Here is a 9292-nt window from a genome sequence, read left to right as displayed (position 1 = left end):
GGGACGAGGAGGGGAAGGGAGGAGAGGGAGGGAGTGGGAGTGGAGGGGAGGGGGATTGGGAGGAGATGGGGAGTGGGAGGGGAGGGGGAGGGAACAAGGGGAGGGAGAGGGGGAGTGGGAGGGGATGAGGGAAGGGGGAGTGGCAGGGACGAGGGGAGGGGGGTGGGAGGGGATGAGGGGAGGGGGAGGGGGAGTGGAGGGGGAATGGGAGGGGAGGGGGAGTGGAGGGGAGTGGGAGGAGAGGGGGGAGGGAGTGGGATTGGAGGGGGAGTGGGAGGGACGAGGGGAGGGGCCAGGGTTGGAAGGAACTGCAGATTGGAGGTGTGGAGGATTGGGGTGACCGGGGAGGAGGTGGGTTGCCTCACACACTGACAGACACAGACACAGACACAGACAGACGGACGGACGGACGGACAGACAGACAGACAGACCCCTACCTTCTGGCACAACCGCCCCCGATGGCAAGCAGGGCGATCAGGATGAGAGTTGCAGGCACCATGGTCTCTCTGCTAGAACACAAATACAGCCGTGAGTCGGTGCCTCTTACAGCCACCACCGCCCTTCGGCCCACGGTGTCCCTGCCGGCCCTTGCTGGCCAGCCTGCAGTGCCTCGGCTAGACACTGTGGGAGTCTCGGCCTCGACCGTGCCCTGGTGGAAGCGCGCTCCCGGGACAACCAGATTTGGTCTCCCAATCTGAGGAAAGACATTCTTGCCAGAGAGGGAGTACAGAGAAGGTTCACTAGATTGATCCCTGGGATGGCAGGACTTTCATATGAAGAAAGACTGGATAGACTCGGCTTGTACTCGCTGGAATTTAGAAGATTGAGGGGGGATCTTATAGAAACTTACCAAATTCTTAAGGGGTTGGACAGGCTAGATGCGGGAAGATTGTTCCCGATGTTGGGGAAGTCCAGAACAAGGGGTCACAGTTTAAGGATAAGGGGGGAGTCTTTTAGGACCGAGATGAGAACGTTTTTTTTCACACAGAGAGTGGTGAATCTGTGGAATTCTCTGCCACAGAAGGTAGTTGAGGCCAGTTTATTGGCTATATTTAAGAGGGAGTTAGATGTGGCCCTTGTGGCTAAAGGGATCAGGGGGTATGGAGAGAAGGCAGGTACGGGATACTGAGTTGGATGATCAGCCATGATCATATTGAACGGCGGTGCGTACAGGCTCGAAGGGCCGAATGGCCTACTCCTGCACCTATTTTCTATGTTTCTATGTCTCAGCAATTATATCCCGACCCCCGACCCCACACCAACAAACTCATCGGGGAGGCCGGCTCCGTGCTGGGGGTGGAGTTGGAGATGGGTTCACGGGGGGGGGGGGGGGGGGGGGGGAGGGGAGGGAGCGGGGGAGTCTTGGAGGGGAGGATGGTCCTCAAACTGCAGAGCATCCTGGACAATACTGCTCACCCCCCCTCCATGACACACTGGCCAACCTGAGGGGCACCTTCAGCAACAGACTGGTCCCACCAAGATACAGCACAGAACGCCACAGGAGATCCTTCTTCCCTGTGGCTATCAAACCGTACAACCCCTCCCCCTTCTTTCGTGGGCTAGACTGAGACTGACCCCCCCCCTCCAATCCTTGCACAACCCCAATACCTTCCGCTCATCACTTTAACTTCATGTATCTTGTGTTTTTATGACTGTTGGCAGATCAATTTCCCTCCCGGGATAAATAAAGTTCTGTGGTAGCATAGACAATAGACAATAGGTGCAGGAGGAGGCCATTCGGCCCTTCGAGCCTGTACGCACCACCATTCAATGCAATCATGGCTGATCATTCTCAATCAGTTCCTGCCTTCTCCCCATACCCCCTGACTCCGCTATCCTTAAGAGCTCTATCCAGCTCTCTCTTGAATGCATTCAGAGAATTGGCCTCCACTGCCTTCTGAGGCAGAGAATTCCACAGATTTACAACTTTCTTAAACTGTGGCCCTGGTTTTGGACTCCCCCAACATTGGGAACATGTTTCCTACCTCTAACAGGTCCAACCTCTTATTAATCTTATGTTTCGATAAGATCCCCTCTCATCCTTCTAAATTCCAGTGTATACAAGCCTAGTTGCTCTAGTCTTTCAACATATGACAGTCCCGCCATTCCGGGAATTAACCTGGTAAACCTACGCTGCACACCCTCAATAGCAAGAATATCCTTCCTCAAATTTGGAGACCAAAACTGCACACAGTACTCCAGGTGCAGTCTCACTAGGGCCCTTCACAACTGCAGAAGGACCTCTTTGCTCCTATACTCAACTCCTCTTGTTATGAAGGCCAACATTCCATTGGCTTTCTTCACTGCCTGCCGTACCTGCATGCTTCCTTTCAGTAACTGATGCACTGGGACACCCAGATCTCGTTGTACGTCCCCGTTCTAAATGGCTTACCCCTTATTCCCAAAATGTGGCCCCTGGTTCTGGACTCCGCCAACATTGGGAACATGTTTCCTGCCTCTAACGTGTCCAACCCCTGAATAATCTTATACGTTTCGATAAGATCCCCTCTCCTAACCCCATTCTCCTGCCTTCTCCCCATAACCCCTGTCACCCGTTCTAATCAAGAATCTATCTATCTCTGCCTGAACAACTATCCACTGACTTGTGGCCTCCAGAGCCCTCCGCGGCAAAGAATCTCACAGATTCACCGCCCTCTGGCTAAAGAGGCTCCTCCTCACCTCCTTTCTAAAAGAGCGCCCTTTAATCCTGAGGCTGTCCTCCATTGTCCAGGGGGAGGGGGACAGAGGGAGCAAAGAGTGGGAGCGAAAGGGGGGCGGGTGAAAGAGAAAGAGAGAGGGGAAGAGAGAGGGAGAAAGTAGAGTGACGCAGAAATTGATGGAGATAGAAAGAACAAAACAGAGAGAGAAGAGGGTGACACTGAAATTGATAGAGATAGAGAGAACGAAACAGAGAGAGAGAGAGAGAGAGAGAGAGAGAGAGAGAGAGAGAGAGAGAGAAAGTAGAGAGTGACACAGAAATCGATAGAGATAGAGAGAACGAAACAGAGAGAGAGAGAGAGAGAGAGAGAGAGAGAGAGAGAGAGAGAGAAAGTAGAGAGTGACACAGAAATAGATGATAGAGAACAAGAGAGAGAGAGAGAGAGAGAGAGAGAGAGAGAGAGACAGAGAGCGAGAGAGAGAGAGGAGCGGGAGAGGGAGAGGGAGAAAGAAAATAGACAGTGGCATAGAAATAGATGGAGATAGAGTGAACGAAACAGGGACAGAGAGAGAGTAATGAATAGGCACACAGTACACCTGACTCCAGAGACTGCAGACACATTGCTGCTGCCTGTGGGTACCTTACCTGACCGTTGACAGACTGCACTGAAGCTTCACCTGTCCGAGGCCTCTATATATGGAGAGGTGACACAGGTTGTGTTTCAGTCAGACATGCAACGAATGTGAGGAATAGCAACCGATGGTTTTTAATGACTAACCTCAGCTATTGTGCCATGCCGCGAGATGCCTGATGTACAAATGCTGATCCATTAGGAAACTCCCAACAAAGAATGTCTGCTGCCCCCGTGACAGGTGGGCAATGGTTGTGTAAGCAGTGCACAGAGTGCTGGAGTAACTCAGCGGGTCAATAGACAATAGGTGCAGGATTAGGCCATTCAGCCCTTCGAGTCAGCACCACCATTCAATGTGATCATGGCTGATCATTTTCAATCAGTACCCCGTTCCTGCCTTCTCCCCATACCACCTGACTCCTCTATCCTTAAGAGCTCTATCTAGCTCTCTCTTGAATGCATTCGGAGAATTAGCCACAGTACTCCAGGTGCGGTCTCACTAGGGCCCTGTACAACATGGATAGGTGACGTTTCACAGAGTGCTGGAGTAACTCAGCGGGTCGGGCATCATCTGTGGAGAACATGGATAGGTGACGTTTCACAGAGTGCTGGAGTAACTCAGCAGGTCAGGCAGCATCTGTGGAGAACATGGATAGGTGACGTTTCACGGAGTGCTGGAGTAACTCAGCGGGTCAGGCATCATCTGTGGAGAACATGGATAGGTAACGTTTCACAGAGTGCTGGAGTAACTCAGCGGGTCAGGCAGTATCTCTGGAGAACATGGATAGGTGACGTTTCAGGTCGGGACCTCACCAACATACACACCTCTTATATCTCAAGGACCCTCAATAGGACAGAAAGATGTTGTCAAGCTGGAAAGCGTGCAGGGAAGACTTACGAGGATGTTGCCAGGACTCGAGGGCCTGAGCTATAGGGAGAGGTTGAGTAGGCTACGACGTTATTCCTTGCAGTGCAGGAGGATGAGGCGTGATCTTATAGATGTGCAGGAAAATAACTGCAGATGCTGGTTCATATCGAAGGTAGACACAAAATGCTGGAGTAACTCAGCGGGTCAGGCAGCATCTCAGGAGAGAAGGAATGGGTGACTTTTCAGGTCGAGACCCTTCTTCAGACTGATTAGTGTGGGTGTCAGAGGTTACGGGGAGAAGGCAGGAGAATGGGGTTAGGAGGGAGAGATAGATCAGCCATGATTGAATGGCGGAGAAGACTTGATGGGCCAAATGGCCTAATTCTACTCCTAGCACCGACGACCTTGTGGCCTTATAACCTGTGGGATTGAGAGCACAGAGGGAGATGGGGAGATGTTTCAAGGGATCTAGACTGCCTGACGCATTGGGTATGAGATTGCAGGTGGAATGCAGTTTGGAAAAGTCCCACATCATCTACACGGAAGGAGAAAGAGGAATATCTTTGCACATGGAAAGAAATTGGGTAATTGTTGATGTTGAAAGAGACCTGGGTGTGTCTGCACACAAGGCACTGAAGGGGAACATGTGGGTGTCACGAGCAATTGGGGCATGGCGCCATTGTGTTCTGGGATTCATTACAAGAGGAATTGAATGAAGAAGTCAGGAGCAAAGAGGTCCTTCTGCAGTTGTACAGGGCCCTAGTGAGACCACACCTGGAGTACTGTGTGCAGTTTTGGTCTCCAAATTTGAGGAATGATATTCTTACTATTGAGGGCGTAGGTTCACTAGGTTAATTCCCGGAATGGCGGGACTGTCGTATGTTGAAAGATTGGAGCGACTAGGCTTGTATACACTGGAATGGAGAAGGATCTTATCGAAACATATAAGATTATTAAGGGGTTGGATACGTTAGAGGCAGGAAACATTTTCCCAATGTAGGGGGAGTCCATAACCAGGGGCCACAGTTTAAAAATAAGGGGTAGGCCATTTAGAATGGAGATGAGGAAAAACTTTTTCAGTCAGAGAGTTGTAAATCTGTGGAATTCTCTGCCTCAGAAGGCAGTGGGGGCCAATTCTCTGAATGCATTCAAGAGAGAGCTAGATAGAGCTCTTAAGGATAGTGGAGTCAGGGGGTATGGGGAGCGGGCAGGAACGGGGTACTGATTGAGAATGATCAGCCATGATCACATTGAATGGTGGTGCTGGCTCGAAGGGCCGAATGGCCTCCTCCTACACCTATTGTCGATTGATTTGAGTATCGGAGCAAGGAGGTCCTACTGCAGTTGGACAGGGCCCTGCTGAGACCGCACCTGGAGTATTGTCTGCAGCTTTATTTAGCTTAGTTTAGTTTAGAGATACAGTGCGGAAACACTATATATGGAGAGGTGACACAGGTTGTGTTTCAGTCAGACATGCAACGAATGTGAGGAATAGCAACCGATGGTTTTTAATGACTAACCTCAGCTATTGTGCCATGCCGCGAGATGCCTGATGTACAAATGCTGATCCATTAGGAAACTCCCAACAAAGAATGTCTGCTGCCCCCGTGACAGGTGGGCAATGGTTGTGTAAGCAGTGCACAGAGTGCTGGAGTAACTCAGCGGGTCAATAGACAATAGGTGCAGGATTAGGCCATTCAGCCCTTCGAGTCAGCACCACCATTCAATGTGATCATGGCTGATCATTTTCAATCAGTACCCCGTTCCTGCCTTCTCCCCATACCACCTGACTCCTCTATCCTTAAGAGCTCTATCTAGCTCTCTCTTGAATGCATTCGGAGAATTAGCCACAGTACTCCAGGTGCGGTCTCACTAGGGCCCTGTACAACATGGATAGGTGACGTTTCACAGAGTGCTGGAGTAACTCAGCGGGTCGGGCATCATCTGTGGAGAACATGGATAGGTGACGTTTCACAGAGTGCTGGAGTAACTCAGCAGGTCAGGCAGCATCTGTGGAGAACATGGATAGGTGACGTTTCACGGAGTGCTGGAGTAACTCAGCGGGTCAGGCATCATCTGTGGAGAACATGGATAGGTAACGTTTCACAGAGTGCTGGAGTAACTCAGCGGGTCAGGCAGTATCTCTGGAGAACATGGATAGGTGACGTTTCAGGTCGGGACCTCACCAACATACACACCTCTTATATCTCAAGGACCCTCAATAGGACAGAAAGATGTTGTCAAGCTGGAAAGCGTGCAGGGAAGACTTACGAGGATGTTGCCAGGACTCGAGGGCCTGAGCTATAGGGAGAGGTTGAGTAGGCTACGACGTTATTCCTTGCAGTGCAGGAGGATGAGGCGTGATCTTATAGATGTGCAGGAAAATAACTGCAGATGCTGGTTCATATCGAAGGTAGACACAAAATGCTGGAGTAACTCAGCGGGTCAGGCAGCATCTCAGGAGAGAAGGAATGGGTGACTTTTCAGGTCGAGACCCTTCTTCAGACTGATTAGTGTGGGTGTCAGAGGTTACGGGGAGAAGGCAGGAGAATGGGGTTAGGAGGGAGAGATAGATCAGCCATGATTGAATGGCGGAGAAGACTTGATGGGCCAAATGGCCTAATTCTACTCCTAGCACCGACGACCTTGTGGCCTTATAACCTGTGGGATTGAGAGCACAGAGGGAGATGGGGAGATGTTTCAAGGGATCTAGACTGCCTGACGCATTGGGTATGAGATTGCAGGTGGAATGCAGTTTGGAAAAGTCCCACATCATCTACATGGAAGGAGAAAGAGGAATATCTTTGCACATGGAAAGAAATTGGGTAATTGTTGATGTTGAAAGAGACCTGGGTGTGTCTGCACACAAGGCACTGAAGGGGAACATGTGGGTGTCACGAGCAATTGGGGCATGGCGCCATTGTGTTCTGGGATTCATTACAAGAGGAATTGAATGAAGAAGTCAGGAGCAAAGAGGTCCTTCTGCAGTTGTACAGGGCCCTAGTGAGACCACACCTGGAGTACTGTGTGCAGTTTTGGTCTCCAAATTTGAGGAATGATATTCTTACTATTGAGGGCGTAGGTTCACTAGGTTAATTCCCGGAATGGCGGGACTGTCGTATGTTGAAAGATTGGAGCGACTAGGCTTGTATACACTGGAATGGAGAAGGATCTTATCGAAACATATAAGATTATTAAGGGGTTGGATACGTTAGAGGCAGGAAACATTTTCCCAATGTAGGGGGAGTCCATAACCAGGGGCCACAGTTTAAAAATAAGGGGTAGGCCATTTAGAATGGAGATGAGGAAAAACTTTTTCAGTCAGAGAGTTGTAAATCTGTGGAATTCTCTGCCTCAGAAGGCAGTGGGGGCCAATTCTCTGAATGCATTCAAGAGAGAGCTAGATAGAGCTCTTAAGGATAGTGGAGTCAGGGGGTATGGGGAGCGGGCAGGAACGGGGTACTGATTGAGAATGATCAGCCATGATCACATTGAATGGTGGTGCTGGCTCGAAGGGCCGAATGGCCTCCTCCTACACCTATTGTCGATTGATTTGAGTATCGGAGCAAGGAGGTCCTACTGCAGTTGGACAGGGCCCTGCTGAGACCGCACCTGGAGTATTGTCTGCAGCTTTATTTAGCTTAGTTTAGTTTAGAGATACAGTGCGGAAACACTGGGTCCGTGCCGACCAATGATCCCCACACATTAACACTATCCTACGCCCACTAGGGACAATTTCTATGTTTACCAAGCCAATTTACTTACAAACCCGTACGTCTTTGGAGTGTGGGAGGAAACCGAAGATCTCGGGGAAAACCCACGCAGGTCACGGGGAGAACGTACAAACTCCAAGCAGACAGCGTCCGTAGTCGGGATGGAACCCGGGTCTCCGGCGCTGAATTCGCTGTAAGGCAGCAATTCTACCGCTGCGCCACCGTGACCGCCCTAAATTTGGTCTCCTAATTTGAGGAAGGACATTCTTGCCCATTGAGGGATATAGCGCAGGTTCTCCAAGTTAATTCCCGGGATGGCGGGATTGACATAAGATGAAAGAATGGATCGACTGGGCTTGTATTCACCAGAATTTAGAAGGATGAGAGGGGCTCTTATACAAACATATAAAATTCTTCAGGGATTGGATAGGCTAGATGCAGGAAAAATGTTCCTGATGTTGGAGAAGTCCAGAACCAGGGGTTACAGTTCAAGAATAAGGGGTGGGACATTTAGGATTGAGATTGGGAAAAACTCTTTAATCCAGAGAGTTCTGAATCTGAGGAATTCTCTGCCACAGAAGGCAATGGAGATCAATTCACTGGATGTTTTCAAGGGAGTTAGATGTAGCTCTTAGGGCTACGGAATCAAGGGATATGGAGAGAAAGCAGGAACTGGGTAATGATTTTGGATAATCAGCCACGATCATATTGAATGGCCGTGCTGGCTCAAAGGGCCGAGTGGCCTCTGAAAGGAAGTGTCACTGAAAGGAAGCATGCAGGTACAGCAGGCAGTGAAGAAAGCCAACGGAATGTTGGCCTTCATAACAAGAGGAGTTGAGTATAGGAGCAAAGAGGTCCTTCTGCAGTTGTACAGGGCCCTAGTGAGACCGCACCTGGAGTACTGTGTGCAGTTTTGGTCTCCAAATTTGAGGAAGGATATTCTTGCTATTGAGGGCGTGCAGCGTAGGTTTACTAGGTTAATTCCCGCAAAGGGACTGTCATATGTTGAAAGACTGGAGCGACTAGGCTTGTATACACTGGAATTTAGAGGAATGAGAGGGGATCTTATCGAAACGTATAAGATTATTAAGGGGTTGGACACGTTAGAGGCAGGAAGCATGTTCCCAATGTTGGGGGAGTCCAGAACAAGGGGCCACAGTTTAAGAATAAGGGGTAGGCCATTTAGAACGGAGACAGGGAAAAACTTTTTCAGTCAGAGAGTTGTGAATCTGTGGAATTCTCTGCCTCAGAAGGCAGTGGAGGCCAATTCCCTGAATGCATTCAAGAGAGAGCTAGATAGAGCTCTTAAGGATAGCGGAGGCAGGCGTATGGGGAGAAGGCAGGAACGGGGTACTGATTGAGAATGATCAGCCATGATCACATTGAATGGCAGTGCTGGCTCGAAGGGCCCAGTGGCCTAC

This window comes from Rhinoraja longicauda, chromosome 19 (assembly GCF_053455715.1).
Source record: "Rhinoraja longicauda isolate Sanriku21f chromosome 19, sRhiLon1.1, whole genome shotgun sequence".
Classification (NCBI taxonomy): domain Eukaryota; kingdom Metazoa; phylum Chordata; class Chondrichthyes; order Rajiformes; family Arhynchobatidae; genus Rhinoraja; species Rhinoraja longicauda.
The sequence above is the reverse complement of the archived record's forward strand: the minus strand, read 5'-3'. Positions refer to the sequence as shown.